The following is a 17,932-nucleotide window of genomic DNA, read 5'->3' as shown; positions in this document are numbered from 1 at the left end:
ATTCGATTTATTTTATGTCACTACGATTAATACAGTATTATAATGTTAACAAAAGCGGTTGTAGGAAGATATTCGAATGTGCTTTAATATTAATATTGTACGTTTGTTGCGCATAACAAGATAGCTTCATAGCTTAGTGAAGAACACAGAGCGCCTCTGAGAGTGTGTGTTTGTACTGCATAAATATTTGAAATTGTTTAATTTATTTCAGTAAATGCGTCTTTGTCTTAGCTTGAATGGTTTCTAATTGCGTGTGTGGGCAAAATGTGCTGTCCTGAAAATATAGGGGTGACTCTTGAAATTTATTTTTGTGTATCCGTGGTAAAAATTATATTTTACCGCATATAAGCTACCTTTAAATAAATACTTCGTTATTATTATTATTATTATTATTATTATTATTATTATTATTAGGCTATTATTATTAGGCTATTATTATTATTATTATTATTATTATTATTATTATTATCATCATTATTAAATTCAAGTGGCATTGCGTACTTTCCTGTTGTTCACCGACTTATAGACACAGGCAATACGAATAAACAGATTTAAACAGTACCGGTGCAGCGTAAACTGTTGACTCGCAACTTACTCTCCGTACCGAGCGAAGCTAGTATGATCGACGTACACCTAACTTGTGTTCAAAGTAATCAAACGCAGAACTCTAATTATAACTTTTTGTGGAAAGATTGGGGTCCTTAGTGAGTGTATCATTGTGTAATATTTTCTTCAAATTGGAGAAATTAATGTGGGATGCAATGTCCGATATGAATCCGCAACAGTCACAAGAGTTCCAGTGTTCCTATAGGGAATCATTCTCCTCACCTTTTGGCCAAGACTCTGGTCTGACTTAACTTTCCTGGGAGTTCATTTGGGTACTGACCGCATTTCTCGTGATGGATTCAACATTAGACCTGTCAATCATTTTGTTACAATTATCCATTATTGAATTATTATTACTCCATTCTTTTCTGTCACTAGGATAAAATATAGGTACAATGCCCACAGAAGTAAGGATCGATTGCCTTGCTAGCTGTGTATACACTAACTCTGTGCTCCAAGTTAGACGTTGCACTGCACTTCCGCCCGTGTCTTCCGGCTTTTAATAAAGCAGGCAGGACAGTTTAAACAAAAGTGCGCTGCAGCACCAGTGGTGCTGAACACAGCTTCATGCAGGAGCAGCGATATTGAGAGATAAGAATGAAGCTTGGCAAGAAGGAAATGGAATCCTCAGAACACAATTCCTGAAAAATTTGGGTCACTGAATAATGTGCGAACCGCTATTCACGTCTGATCTGATATTTATTGACCCAACCCTGGAGGCACGCAGGGAGGTCAGAGTTTCTGCATTCTGTGGTCAAAGTGGCTTTGGGATATGGCTTTGCTGGTACTTCGGATTTCTTTGTTCTTTTCATTTCAATACTGCTGCACAATTCCATTGACTACAGTGACTACACCACCGTGTCCCTTTAACCCTATGTGAAGGACAATGTGACATTTAGCATTTCCGCTTTATTCCGATCATGCAATGCACTTGTGTATAGTTTGAGGCGAATGCTGAGGACAATTCGGATGTGAAAAGGGAAATTACAAAGAAGGAAAAGGGAAATTTTGGTAGAAGGACAGCTCCTCGATTGTGTGATCACTAGGCTCCATATTCCAGCTACCTAAAGACTGAAGTTAAAGACAAATTTGGATAGGCCTATATAGTACGTCGAACACAGGTAATGCAACGGATAAGGGTATAAACAAACACGTCGTCGCTGCGTGTTCGTGGAGTACAGTCAACTCCCGACATTCTGAAGCTATATTAGAAAACACATGCTTCAACAGTGATGTTCATTCATTTTCGTCGTGATCTTTACCGTGAATAATAACATGCATTCATAAGTTACGGAACTTGAACATATGCGGATGTCACTTGAAATGATTTTATATTGCACGAATTTCTTTCAGTAGCACATGACGTTACTGGTGCATGATGTAGTACAAGATATTCCTATTGACTGATATTTTTTCGTGTTTTATTAGGATACTGGATATATGTCGCTAGTCACTGAAAACCCACCAATTTTCTATGTAGCTATTTTTATAGAAATTCCCTAAAACGTAGATTATTTAATTTATTAATTGGGATGGTACACAAATTCATGCTAAATGTCTAGTTAATATCTTCATAATTTTCAGATTTTGATGGTACTGGTTCTTTTGAATTACGTTCAACACATTTGTGTGTCTTTTGGTATTGCGGTGTCTTTCAATGCACAGTTTTTTTTGTTACTTTTACGTTTATTTTGTAAAATTTATATGTAATGTTGTCTATATTAAGTGAAAATATTAGTTCAAATATTCTCAACTATGCTCTGCAATATTACACGGTTGAGTACCTTATCTAATGCTAGGTTTACACGGCGACAGTTTAGAGCGAGAGAAGATCTAAAGTATCAGGAGAGCTCTCTAAAGGAGTGTTTACACGGTGACAGAATATAGCTTCTCTAAACCCATTAGCGAGCTCTCATGAGATTTATATAACTCTAAACTCTAATGTTACTCTCCGGACCGTTTACATGGTGCAGACAGTTTAGAGTGATGGAAAGTGTTACGAGCATATAGAAAAGAACAGGCTGGTCAATGGGTTTACAACTATGGCAGAAACACAACGTTTTTCTGCCGCTGTAGTGTGCAGTTCTTATGAATTGAAGAAGGCAAAGGAGAAATAGATCTACGTGGGAAAAACCCTGGATATCTCGCCGGAACACGCATGGAACTTACACATCGGACCTGTAACTTGCAAAAAAGACACAACTATGAGGATTGTCATTAGTATAGAGAAAAGGCTGTTGGTCACATTACGCTTCCTAGCAACAGGTTTATACCCTAAACACATTATTTTATTGTTCTTAACAGAATAAATTACGAATAATAATAATAATAATAATAATAATAATAATAATAATAATAATAAATAAACATGAAAATGGTAGACTACATTGCTCATGTAAAATGTATTAAGTTTCTTTCATTATGTTCGAAAAGGTATGATGTATGAATTGAACAACAGGAAGGTAGTGCCTGAGTTTTAATATGTAATATCTTTTCATATCAAAAATGACAACCATTTATTTTAATATAATTGATACGTAGAAGTTTTGAACTTAGTCTATTGACCATAAAATATTGTACGAAGCATTTAATACGCAACGATGAGTCCTTTAAATGCCCCAAATGTCAATGTCAATAAGTGTACTGCTACAAATATCTAGAACCGAACAGCGCTGTGAGCGGCGGAATTGCGTCTCTACATTTACACGGCGAGAGTTTAGAGAAGAGAGGGCTAGAAATTATAGTTGAGTATAGCTCGTGCGGAACCTGGTGAAATTTGGAGGGACAGAACAGTATTGTGGTGTGGGATCGACTACCGACCGATGTTATGTGACGAGATGCAAGGGAGACTGAACAAGCGTTACCCCCTCCACTCTTAACCGCAAATCTCTCGTGGCTCCGACTTTCGCAAGTCTCTTCTGGCTCCGACTTAAAGAACGCAGAACTTTACACTCTTTGTCTTTACTCTTTCGAATTCTGCACACCTCAACACCAAATTACCTTTCGTCTCGTTTCTCTTATCTATACTCTAACCACGACGTAAATACCAGATCACTTATCTGTGGCACGCTAAATATACCTCTTCATAGAACATCTTGTTATTCCTCATCTTTTACAATATCCACCTCGCGTCAATGGAATTCCTTGTCACAAAGTATTAGGGGCTGCAAGACAACAAACACCTTTAAGAACAGCTTAAAAGATAACCTTATTAGCATTTCACTCCAATCATACTGATTTAAACTATCACTGACTACACTGTTACTTTTTTCTTTAGACATCATCCTGATTGTGCTGTATTTTCAAAATTGTCTCATAATAATCTCTTTCTATTATCTAATATCATTTGAAATATATTAACATTCTATGTATTTTAGTTTAATTCTGCTACACAGTTTATTTCAGTGTTTAATTAATAGTTCATAGTATTTTGTTGTTTAATTCGTAAATAACTCATATATACATGTAACTCTCATCTAAATCAAATTGTTGAATTCTTTGTAAGTTCATGCATATGTATATACCAGCGATGCCCAACCCCTTCTCATATGAGCTAATGACGTCACAGCGTGGCTTTACCCCACCTCCTTCGTTTGGAGGCATGACCGTGGATGAACCACTTCCCCTACTTTTATTCACTCAGGGGCGGCTGACTGTAATGGCAGGTTCCAAGGCAACCAAACATACCATTTTCCAGAAAGAGTGGGAGGAAGAATATTTTTGTGTTGCAGAGGAAACGACGGTCAAGTGTCTTATTTGCAAAACTCATTTATCGTGGGTTTCACGATATAATATTAAACGGCACTTCGAAAAATACCATCATACTGATTATGGTAAACATATTCTATCAGGTAAGCAATCATTGACATCACTTGCTATTAAAGTTTGAATATATTTGCTGAGTTTTAAATTGACTATCTAATTAATAAATTTCACTTGCAGGTGAAGCAAGATTACAGAAACTAAACAATATGAAAGCACCAACTCCTGACGGCTTTAGTACTGGCAATGTTGTTAGAGTTTCTTATAGAATTGCTGAACACATTGCAAAGAATATGAAGTATTTTAACGAAGGGGAGTTCATAAAACATTGTTTAATTATAGCAGCCGAAGAAGTTTGTCCTAATTTAATACCCGCTTTTCAGTTACTAAGTCTGTCTCGAAATACCGTGACAAGACGTGTGGAAGAATTGGGATGTGATATAGAGAGAAAGTTACAGGACAAAATAAAATCATTAACATGTTTTTCTCTAGCGTTGGATGAAAGCACGGACAGAACTAATGAAGCTCAATTGGCTGTGTTTTTGAGGGGGGTTACTAGTGAATTTAGTATTATTGAAGAGCTTCTATACGTAGTTTCTCTTAAAACACACACGTGTGGTGAAGATATTTTCAATGCTGTGCGAGATGTTGGTTGCAGATTAGAACTTCCTTGGGCAAAACTAGTTAGTGTTGCGACCGATGGGAACCCGTCGATGAAAGGGGATGAAAATGGTTTTATTGGCAGACTAAGGAAGTTTCTAAGGAATATGGATATGCCCTCTGATTTTTTGTCTATACACTGCATAATTCATAGGGAGGCTTTATGTGCAAAATCAGTTGCTTTAAATAATGTTATGTCCGCTGTTGTGAACTGCGTGAATTTTATTAAATCAAGCTCCCTTCGCAATAGACAATTTAAAGAGTTGCTAGAAGAGCTAGGATCTCATTATGAAAATGTGCCATATTATTGTCATGTCAGGTGGCTCAGTCGAGGTGCCCTGTTAAGACGTTTCTTCCAGCTACGATGTGAGATAAATAACTTCATGAAAAAACAAGTAAGCATAAAAATGTAAAATACTCATATTTAGTATCCATTATAACGTACCTCTAAAATATAACTGGTTTGTTATAATTTATAATGTTCATTATTTGTAGGGCCATGAAGTTCCAGAACTATCTCAAGAAGAATGGCTGTGTGACCTGGCTTTTTCGACCGATCTATTTCATCATCTTGATATCCTAAATATGAGTTTGCAGGGGAAAGATAAAAACGTAATTAGTTTATCTGACGCAGTGAATACATTTATGACAAAATTAACACTATGGCAAAGTCAACTGGAAACTGGCGACTTATATCATTTTCATTCCTTGGAATCAATTTTTACAATAAATGTCACTCTGTTAGAAAAATATGTAACAATTATAAAGGAACTATATGACACTTTCGAGTCCAAATTTCGAGACTTAAAAACAATAGAGGCGAAAATTAGTCTTTTTAACAACAATTTTGCTTGCAAAGATGCTCCGCATGATCTGCAAATGGAACTAGTTGCTTTGCAGAATTCTACAGCCACGAAATGTTCTCAGAAAGAAGGTTGGGATTTGTTTAAATCTTTACCCAGGGAAACATTTCCCAGATTGCGAATGTTTGCTGCGAATTTAATGACAATCTTTGGTTCTACATATATCTGCGAGCAGATGTTCTCGAGAATGAATCAAATAAAAAGCCAATCTCGTAATAGAGTAGGGCACGAACATTTGGTCCACCTTTTAAGACTCTGTTGTTCATCCTTTGCGGCAAACATTGACGAACTGGTTGGAAGTAAACAGTGCCAACAAAGCCACTAACAGAAAAGGTGTTCAAGATGCTTATTTGCTTTTCTTTCCATCACAAAATAATGACATTGAAATTAACTGAAGCCGCCACTGTAATAAGAGAAGTTTGTGACGTCATGAGTACATGAATGCGTAGTAGCTTCGTAAAGAGATGGTGGAGGTAAATCCGCCGACTCCTCTTGAGGTTAAGGTTGGGCATCGCTGGTACATACACTTTTTGCTGGTTGAGTGGAAGAGAAGGCCTTACGGCCTTAACTCCGCCAGCTAAAATAAATTATTATTATTATTATTATTATTATTATTATTATTATTATTATTATTATTATTATTATAGAACTGGTTTCTCCATCAAGGTCAAGCTTCACCAGGTTCCGTTCGAGCTATATCACCGTGTAAACGGTTTTGAGAGTAGATATCTCGTTGACTCTAATTAGATATTAGAGAGACTAAATAGAGCGGCCTTGAAAACTGCTCTCGCCGTGTAAACACCCTGGACAAAGAACTCGCATATGCTCTCAACTCTCATTATAGCTACTCTAAATTATTCAGCTCAGTTGAACTTTTTCATAAACTCTCGCGACAGAAGCAGTATAAATGACGGCCAAAAACAATGGAGTGTCGAAGACACGAAGATTGATTGAAGCATATGAATTGGAAAGTTGTTTGTGGAATGTGTTTAACAAGAATTACAAGAATAAGGACCTTGAGAAATCAGGAATTGTCTAAATTAGCTGAGACTGTTGAGGCGTCTGAATTTGGCTTTTAGTTTTGTTAGTTTATTGTAATTTGGCCGTAATTTTAGCAAGATCCATTGTTTTAGTTGTTTGTGGGTTTTATTCTTGCTTATTTATTTGCTGGAGGAGGTACAGCGGAAGGTCCATAACCTCCAGTAAGTGCGAACTGTAATAATAATAATAATAATAATAATAATAATAATAATAATAATAATAATAATAATAATAATATTTTATGATTATTATCACTATTATGTTATTATTATAACTATTGTATTATTATTATTATTATTATTATTATTATTATTATTATTATTATTATTATTACTGTGCAATTATCACCATTCACTTGATGTGGAATATTTTCTATATTCCTTTAATACTATTGATAATGCATCATATTAATAATAATAACGCTCACCTAGTACATTACAAACAAATCACATAACTGTTACAGTGAGGTCTGTACCGGTATCTGTCAACAAGAATATAATTATACAGTAATTTAACAAAACGAAATAGGCACAACTATTACACTGTATTAGTAGAACCATTATAAACACAATATAATGAAAGAAGATGAACAATGTTATGTGAAAAATTATTGTTTTTTTTTTTTTCTTTGAACGCTCGGTCTCTTTTGAGGAGCTTAAACGCAATCAGTCATTTTCATCGCAAATTCTGCACACTTTTTTTTTAACATTGGAGGTAAATTGGACTTTGGCCCTTGTAGCAAGAATATTTTTTTCCTCTTTAATTTTGGGGGGCACAAAGCACATCTTCTTCTTCTTCTTCTTCTTCTTTTTCTTCTTCTCAAGAACCACTTCTTCAGCTGCATCCGTTGCCTTTCTTTCATCAGGAAGCCTCAAAATTGTCTTTATACAGGGTTCCTACAAAAGACCTTTTCGGTATCGAACACATGTAATTTACGTGCTATGAATCTGAGGTGCATGAAAACAGTACCAATGGAAAGAGAAACTCCAAACGTTTAGTTTCTTGACTTAAAGATGTTCAATGTGTCCCCCCTCCTTAGTAACACGGCACACATCAAGCCTATAGTCAATTTCCACGTAGGTACGCGGATTTTCCGAACTTCAGATTCTGAGGTTATGTTTGTTCACCTTACCAAAAAGTTGAAAAGTGACGTCGTCAGAAAACACCACGGAACCAAATAAATTCATCATCGTTTTCAATTAAAGTCTACATACTTGTGCAAAAGTTTCTTCGTAGCACTTTGTCCTCTGGTATTAGGGCTTGCAGCAACTGTATTAGGTATGGATGGAGTCGCAACCGCTTGCGAAGAATCGTGCCTTTAAATCTGTGTACCATTTACGGATTTTAGGCCCATTGGTGGATCTGCACCAAACTTTGTTCGGTAATGCTTTTGCACATTAATAACCCACTGGTTAACATAAAAATTAAGCTCTTGTCTATAGCAGCCATTTCGCCTCAACAATGAACAAATTTGTTTATATGCACTATTATGAGGCGTGTTATCAAGTAGGGAAACAATTTTAACAAAACTAACCTTTTTGAGTTTCTCTTACCATTGGTACTATTTTCATGCATCTCTGATTCATAGAATGTAAATTACATGTGTGCCGACTTGAGCTATAATTTGCACATTTTTGATCAAGACTATCAACTCCGTCCTTCGTGCAATTATAGTATTCTATACAATAAATAAATAATGACTCACCCAACAATATTAGTAACGCAAGTGCTATGCGCGGTCAGGTTACACAACTGCTGACGCACTGCTCAGAAGTTAGATGGGTGATGATGTCATAAAAACGCACTGACCAGCCTATTCTTCTCTAAATTCTCTCTCTCAACACTTTCTCTCACTCTAAACTGTGTGCACCATGTAAACGGCCCGGAGAGTAACTTAGAGTTTAGAATTATATAAATCTCATGAGAGCTCGCTAATGGGTTTAGAGAAGCTATATTCTGTCACCGTGTAAACACTCCGTTAGAGAGCTCTCATGATTCTTCAGAACTTCGCTCTGAACTGTCGCCGTGCAAACGCAGCATGATTATTACTTTAGACCTATATTTCAAGAGTTATGCGCAAGCTGTATAATCTCGTACGCAACAGTCGCGAAAGTTAATGAAAAAGTTCATCTTAGCTGACTAATTTAGAGTAGCTATAATGAGAGCTGATAGTATATGCGAGTTCTCTGTTCAGGGTGTTTACACGGCGAGAGTAGTTTTCAAGGCCGCTCTATTTAGACTCTCTATTTAGATATTAGAGTCAACGAGATACCTGCTCACACAACGTTTACACGGTGATACTCAGCTATAATCTCTAGCTCTCTTCTCTAAACTGTCGCCGTGTAAACGTAGCATAAGACATTTTACCATTGCAATGAACCTTCAATCGGCCAGAAAGATGTAGTTATTAAAATAATACGACCAGTACGAGCAGTGACTATGTTTGCGTCCCGGTTCTGAATTTCTAGAGGAAGAGAGCAGAGTATATATAATTTTATTTTGTATAAGAACGTACCTGTACCTACGCTGTGACGTCACATATACTTCGAATCAGGCAACCTCATTCCAGTTTATAGTTAGCTGGAATATGGAGCCTAGTGATTATAATGCAAAGTTGACCGATGGGAAAATACAGTACAAATGACATTCTCCCAACTTGAATAAAAGAGTTTTGGTTTTGTAATAATTGGGGCATTGCTATTTGATGGGCTTCTGGTGAAATGGTAGAGCAGGTTGTGCATTTGTGACGTCGGAAAGTCAGAGTAGATGAGCACCTGAAGAGGAGCACAGCAATCGCTTCTTGTGTAGTATGTAATTCGGAAGAATGAGTGAAGTTCTGAATTTATACAGAGTGTAAGGGGTATAAGTGCCATTATTTTAACTGATCATTGTTCATGTCATAAGGAAGGAAAAAAGTTCTAACAATTTTTTTATAATTGTAATATTTAACTAGTTATTAAAAATTTACATTATTAGGCGTTTGGCAACGTTACTGGATGGGGAGGGGAGAGTTTACAAGTACACTATGCTGCTGAAGCGGATACAGACATACTGGTACAAAACAGATGCTCTGTTCTAATGCAGGGGCGGACCGTTGTTTACATAAAACGAACAGCAAATACAAACTTTCAATCTTGTTAATAGAACTTTATGGTAAATTTCCATTTTAATTAACAATATTGGGAACATTAGTTCATTTTTTATTGTACGTCTAAAAAATGAACTATAATGGTTTACTGGACAAAATCACACGAACTTTTTTTAAATGAAACATTTCAATCTCTCTCGCTTCCAAGTACCATTTTTAAAGAAATTTCTGTTTGTGTGATTTTCGAAACGGGGTAAGAGACTCCTAGTTTCTAATAATCGTTGAGAAACTGCTATAAAAGTTCGCCGATTAGGTAACCTTCATTGCGGAAAACATTGACGGTACATCTGCTTGCATCACTTGAATTACGTCGACTTTCTCCATAAATTAATAACATGTGATATTCCTAAACTCTGAATGACACTGTAAGTTGTTTATCGAATACCTGGTACCGAACTGTCATCCGCTCAGCAGTAGACCTATGGACAGGGAGCTTGAACTCAGCTGACATGTAGCCCTACGTACGTCTGTGCGAATACTGTCTGCTGAACACGTTGCCACATCTCTCACGCCAGAATATTAACAAATTTAACCATGCAATTTTATTTAATTTCCGAAAACGTAGTAGAACACACAAATATGTATTTAAACTAATATTTACTCTTTGTTAGATATACCTATTGACGTAATTGTTTTCGTAATTTTACTAACGATATAAGCAGTATAACGCGAATAAAATAAGAGAAGAAATATTTTTTTCTGGGAAAACTATCAAGTTTTTGACCCCATGTTGTATGGACATTTTTTGATTCTGTAGACCGGGACGGTCGGGGACCGACGACTGTGAAAAGGACGGCACTTATACCCCTTACACCCTGTATAGAATACGTGATAATTTGTATATTGCAATGAGTTTGAACGTTTTGGTGAAGAAAGTACTAGTGAAAGATCATTAACATATAAGCATTGTTATTAGTGTAGAAACATTTATTTATATTTATGAAGTATGGGGGCAATGCCAAATTGTTTAATTTGTTGTAAGGTACTCCAGCATGTAAAAAAGTTGGATTTAAAGCATTATTATTCATAAGTCATGCAATGAATGTTTTATGACAAAAATGTGAGCGAGATGATCGACAAGTGTAAAAGGCCTAAAGTTGAAACACAAACTCTTAAGTCTTTCTTTTTATTGTAATTGCTACAGTAGTTTAATTTTGTATCTATAGGAATTCTACTGTCAGTATGTACCTAATAATTTGAAGGATTAAAATATCTATCAGTGTTTTAGATTAATTTGCCATCGAGAATGTATGTAGGCCTACGTATCAGAATGCACGAAATCAGATACTCAGTGCTCTGGATGCCGATGTTCTTAAAAGAGAGCAGGAATACTCTGAGGGATGACGTCACAGAACACTGATCTTTCCAATCACTGGGGTAGAGAAAGAAATCGAAATTCGATAAAGACGTATATACAATCGTTCTGTACTTGTAGAGAAATGGCGCAAAGACAAACAAGAAAACGATCGTATGCTGCAGCACAAGACGCCAGTGAATGTAACAGCTTTTTCAGAGCTTTCCTGTCATGACGCATCTTCCTTTTACTTAAAATGAGCCGGTTTGTCTCATTTTCCCTCTGAATTCTGGATTGTTGAACCAGATGACGCCAGGACGTGTCCATAGAAATATAACACGAAACATTTTGTACGATTTCTTCGTTGTATACCTACGACAAATAAATGTGTATTGCGATGCAATGAACAAAAAATGAACTTCACACAATGGAAGTCAGATGTATAGGCCTTACTAATGTTCCAACTTTGAGGTCCCTTTAGGCTGCATACTTGGCCATATTACACCACACAAAACTTTCTCACACTCGATCGAGAGGAAATGTATACACTATTTTCTCTGCAGTCGCTTTCCTTCTGTAACAGTACAAGACAGACGACATTTACCTGCGTGGAACTGCTTCCTGTCGAACGCTTTGTATAAAACGAACATCTATAATATAAGTTCAGAGTTTGGAAATATAAAAAGAAAGACCACAAAATAAATATTTAGAGAAAGTTGCAAATTAAAAAAATAATACTGTATGTGCTGTATAATTTGTAAATAAGAGCAAACCTATTCCATTAAAGACCGTAAACCGGCCTTAGAGTGATGAGTGGTTAAGGTTCTCACGGAACGAGTATTACTTGTCCGAGGCCAGTGGAGTCCTGCAGCTCGGAGCCGTGGCGCTACTGCTCCTGCGTTCGAAATACGTCATCGCGATAGTTCACATTACGCCCGCGGCTCCACTCGCCTCGGTCGAGTGATAACAGTAGGGAAGTCAGTTCTACGTGCCGGCCGCCTTTACTCCCGAGAAAATCCCTTCGAGTTCTCATAGTGCAGCCTGAAGATTTAATCAATAGAGAAATTCCATGACCTCATCGGGAAACTAACGTGCGATCTTACAGCTTGCAATGCAGGTTCTTAACCGCAATTCTATAATGTCCCTCCTCTAAAAAAATATTAAGCATATGTAATGTTTCTGACGATAATTAACATTATCTTCTTCATATTCGTCTAGCCTGCGTATTGGCTTACAATTCCTGCCACCACGCTTTATGCAGTTTCCTACCTCTATGCTGCGGGTAGTAACATTGGCATAATTACTACATTGTGGACTTTGTCGATTTCCCGCATAAAACATTAGTAGGTATAATTTAATCTTTTGTAGGAACGATGAAGAACATGGCGAACAATGCAACGTATAACTTGACATATCTCCGAAACAGTTGTGCGCTCTTAAGAAGACTTTATTAACTTCAGTACCAGAATCAATCTCTCCTAGCAGCGTGCAACTTTTGTCTCTCAGACCCACACGGAGGCCGGTGGTTGAATTTGTTGTAGGCCTATCACTGCTGCCCATGCACAATTAAAACCGCTTTCTGCCTCTCTGTCAATATAGCCGCTAGGCTCAGCGCTGTTCAAGCTTGAAATGCCTTCGCTATGCAAGAAGGACATAATGGGCTACCAAATAATTCTATTGTGTTTCAATTTACAGATCGTCACGAGAGAAAATAAGGAAAATCAAAATTAAGTATTTGAGAAACAAACTTTGTAAAGTCTCCTTACATCACGTCTTCTATTTATAGTAATTTTTAGAGCCATAAATTTTATGTACTGCACTAAAAGTTGATATTTCATCTATAGTCATAAACGAAAAAGCAATACATACCCCCACTTTGGTTTGAATAATTCCGCTATGCTTTAAAGTAGTAGCCACTGGCAATAAGCTTGGTTTCGTTGTGTAATTGGCGAAGTTCGCGTCATTTACTACCGGTCTACTGGTTACAGTTTCCGTGACGTATACTCGTGGGTGATTTTCAAAGTTCAATAGAACGGTCCCAACCGTTAGTTGAAAATTAAAAAGGGCGCTTCACTAAACGACATTTCATACAAGTTGAGAGGAAGCGAAGGCGTTTCTTCCCCTTCTACATGCTCTGAGTCCGTCAGTAACAGAACGATAGCTGTTACCTCTTACACCTGCACCTCCCCCCCCCCCAAGTTGTACACACAAGAAAATAAAATATTAAATAAAGTACATAAGTGGATATAAAATACAGTAACACAGATGTTTAACAATTACATGTTTGAGTATATTTTAATGCCGTTCTTACAATATTTTCAACTAATAACTAAATTAAGGAACGTTAGTTTGTATTATGAAGTCAGGGGGGAGTGACAGTGTAGATTGTCCCATTGTGAATGCTGTAGAGTAGCAACTAGCGGTGAAAAAAACATTTATCTTCTGCTCTCAGTACCTTTTTAACGTGCCAGTTGATATAAACAACAATAAAATGAAATTTAAACGCTTAGTATAGACTCTCGAAATAATAGGTTTATCGGTAAACATTTTCAATAGTAAGAATTTTCATTATGTGCAAAGTCAGTTAGTCGAACGTTAGTGAGATGGACAATAGTATCTTCCCCTTCACGGATGGTAAAGAGTGTGAGTAGAGGGCAAGGCCTATCAACCAAACTGAAATAGGGATTAGATGCATTCTCCAACTTTTGTGACTCAGCTCTTCTTTGCTAGTTTCAGAGTGTTGTGAACAAGGCCTCAAAACGGTTCTAACCTTCATCACACTCACTCAGACATACTCGGTGCCATTATTAACTTTTAGTACATACAAATTCGGACATTGTCCTCGTAGGCTAAATGTTCTCGGTCGCCGACCTTACGACTTACAAGTCGCGAGTTACTGAATAGCCATACCACGCATCACATATTTTTGTCGGTGAGCTTGGCTTACAAGGAAACATTCTCATGGGGACATATAAAAAGTTATTTTTTTACACCGTATTAATGTCAAAACAAGTGCTTGTATAAATTTTGACCACTCCAGTAAAATTATGGGGCGTTAAAAATTAGTTTCCCTGGGACCGTTTACAGAAAAAAAACATAATTACATTGGAAAAATTTATTAGAACAGATACAACAGTTGAGCTGTTTTGCAACATATTCCCCACTGGAACTGCGACATTCGTCATACCATGGGATCGACAGAGAGGCGCAGACGGCTGTCACACACTAGTTCCGATCCCAGGCGGCAGACTTCTACGACACAGGGATACAAACGTTGATCCCATGATATGACAAATGTATCAATTACGGTGAGCTGTATGTTGAAAAATAGCTAAAAAAGTAGCTGTGTCTATTCCAATAAATCTTTCCGAGAAATTGTGTTTTCTTTCTGTAAACAGACCCAGAGAAACTTATTTCTTTCGAACCCTCGTAATTGCGCTCGAGTGGTCAACATTTGTATAAGCATTTGTTTTGACATTATTAATATGGTGGAAAAAAAATAACTTATTTTCCTGCCCCCATGAGAATGTTTGCTTGTTGGACTAGATTTTCGACGACTGGATCCGGGACGGATCCAACCACTTCCGCTCGCAGTGGTCCATTATGAGTCGTATATACGTGATGACTAGACTTCGTTGAATTGCCACACAGCATGCTATCAGGTTGCCGATGTACGGTAGTATAGAGGAGGTGAGCGACCGCCCGGTCTCGTAGTATAAGCAGTTCATATTAAGAGTTGTGACCGGTCCAAACAGATAGAGCAGCTACAGCTAATGTATACCTATGTAAGCACTTGTTTTTGTATTGCTGTGGTTGGAATAGTCAAAGCTTACCATTTATTCAGTGCAGACAAGAATTCAATCAAACATGCTACAATGAGACTGTTGCTGTTCCAAACAATTGCCCCTGGAATACTCTTACCCCCGCAGCCAGTCTTGACCCGTTGGGGAACGTAGTTGGATGCTGTTAATTATTATGCAGAACATTACGACAAAATAATTGAGGTAATTGATGAATTGGATAGCACAGACAGTTCCGCTGTTGCAGCTGTAAAATTATTGCCTTCTGAACAGCTATTAGAAGATATTCTGTTCATTGATTCTAATTTTAAAACCGTTTCCAAAAGCATCATCCTGTTAGAATCGTCTAAACTACAACTCTCAGAAGCCTTTAATATAGTGGATAAAGTATCACAAACCGTTATCCAAAATAACAATTCATTAATTTCAGAAAAAGTGAAATGTAAGTTGAGAAACGTTATTGCTAAAAATTGTGCCTTCGTATTATAAATGATGTACCATCACATCACGGCAAGACATCTGAAGTTGGTGTTCTAAAAGTAGTGACTTTCCGTTCTTCAAATATGTACGTATTACATCGTGTGATGTTGAACGTACATTTTCCCAAAATAAAACTGTTTAAGTGACCAACGGAGGAGGTTACTTTGCAGTCGCTCAAAATGTACGTAACTCTTCACTGCAATGCACATATTCAAGGATAATGTGAGTATCTTACATTGAATTTTAAGAGTCAATATATCTCACTATAAAATAATTGTGTATTTACATGTTTAGACATTTCCTACTTCAATGATCATTCATTTTATTTCTTGAATGCAGGATACAGGTTTTATTGTAACCGCAGTATACTGCTCAGTGTTTACATTAGAGGCATACTCTATCCTTTGCACGTCCCCTTCTCATACAGTCTATACCGCGTGCGCAGTAAACCTTGCGATTCTCGTGGCAATTCCACGAAGTCTAGTGATGACAGTTCCAAATCTGACATAAATCCGACGCTGACAAGTGGGCCATCCTGCCTCAACCCTGAGAAAGCCGGCTACCATCTCTGGGAAAGTATCAAATTAGACCCAGGACCGGAGCCCCAAACACTTTTTATATCAGCATCGTAAAACCCATACTATTTCATAGATTCACCCCAGTCTACTTCTAACTAACTGCAGATGACAGATGAAATGAGGACGATGTGGAGAGTATTGGTGGGATGATAGAGAGAAAGGGAAGAACTCCGCGAAAAATTTTGCATTGTCTACCACAAATTCCACCGCTATCAAACCAAGGATCTAACTGGGCCGCGTAGTATTGAGCCACAGACTTTGGGGTGGGAGGTGACTGCTTATTCGTTTTTTTAATCCAATAGCGGATATTTGACTTTGCGTCATCCACTCAAGCGTCCCCATCTATGAGCGACTCGCCGAAGCTATAGCTCTCTCTGCCGCCAAGTCGTTGTCCTTATTGCGCCATGGGAGGCGAACTACATAGCTTCGCATGATGATATTGATTAAAGAAGCTTTCGTGAAATGCTGATAGAGGAAACTGGAGTACCCCACGAAAATCTACCACCAAGAATCGTGTTTGTCCAGCAAAAATTTCAATTACACCCGCCGGGAATCAATCCGAGTCATCAGCATGGAAAGCCGACGCTCAAGCGGCTAGCTCTTCGGTAATTGCGTAGCCCATTTTCATATTTATTTTCTGTGCCATGACGCAATATTTATTACTGCGTGATTTTTTGTGTTAACGTTATTCCACTATGTGTTCCGCAAGTTCAACTTCATGTAAATGGATGGACGGACGGACGGACGGATGGATGAATGAATGAATGAATGAATGAATGAATGAATGATTGGATGGATGGATGGATGGATGGATGGACAGAAGGAAGGACGGATGAATGAATAGGTGGCTGAATAATGACTAGATGGATGTATGGATGGAAGAAGGAACCGACGGATGAATGAATGGATGGATGGATGGACGGACAGAAGGAAGGACGGATGAATGAATAGGTGGCTGAATAATGACTAGATGGATGTATGGACGGATGCATGGAAGGAGGAACCGACGGATGAATGAATGGATGGATGAATGGATAGATGTATAGATGAAGGATGAAAGAATGGTTGGACTGATTGATGGAAGAATAGATTGGTTGAAGAATAGATGGATAGGAAATTGACTGAATGAATGAATGAATGAATGAATGAATGGCTAAGTGGATGAATGGGTGGATGGATGGATTGATGGATGGATGAGTGAACTGATAGCTAAATGAATGGACGGACGGACGAATGAATGAATGGATAGATAGATTAATTAATTAATTAATTAATTAATTAATAGACGATTGGTTGGATGGGTGGACTGATGACTGGATGGATGGACGGATGGAAGAATGAATGAATGTATAGATAAATAAATAAATAAATAAATTAATAGACGATTGGATGGATGGGTGGACTGATGGCTGGGTGGATGAAAGAATGAATGAATGAATGAATGAATGAATGAATGAATGAATGAATAAATTGACGGTTGAGCGGAATGACAGACAAATTAATTAATTAATAGATGATTGGATGGAGGGTGGAGTGATGGATGGATGGATAGATGAATGAATGAATGAATGAATGAATGAATGAATGAATGAATGAATGAATGTATGAATGGATGGATGGATGGATGGATGGACAGATAGAAATAGGCTGACTGTGTAAAATCATCTTCTTTATGCGAGGATGCAAGATGAATTTACGTG

At 37.4% G+C, this 17,932-nt stretch overlaps 1 protein-coding gene across 1 annotated transcript in view; it reads right to left on the bottom strand.

Moving 5' to 3' along the window:
- The window catches only part of LOC138701512 (calcitonin gene-related peptide type 1 receptor-like), a 1,012,748-nt gene that overhangs the window by 182,559 nt on the left and 812,257 nt on the right, over positions 1-17,932 (bottom strand). The window lies entirely within an intron of this gene.

Source organism: Periplaneta americana, chromosome 6, assembly GCF_040183065.1.
Source record: "Periplaneta americana isolate PAMFEO1 chromosome 6, P.americana_PAMFEO1_priV1, whole genome shotgun sequence".
NCBI classification, from domain to species: Eukaryota; Metazoa; Arthropoda; class Insecta; order Blattodea; family Blattidae; genus Periplaneta; species Periplaneta americana.
Note: the sequence above shows the minus strand (reverse complement) of the source record. Positions and strands in the feature narration are given on the sequence as shown.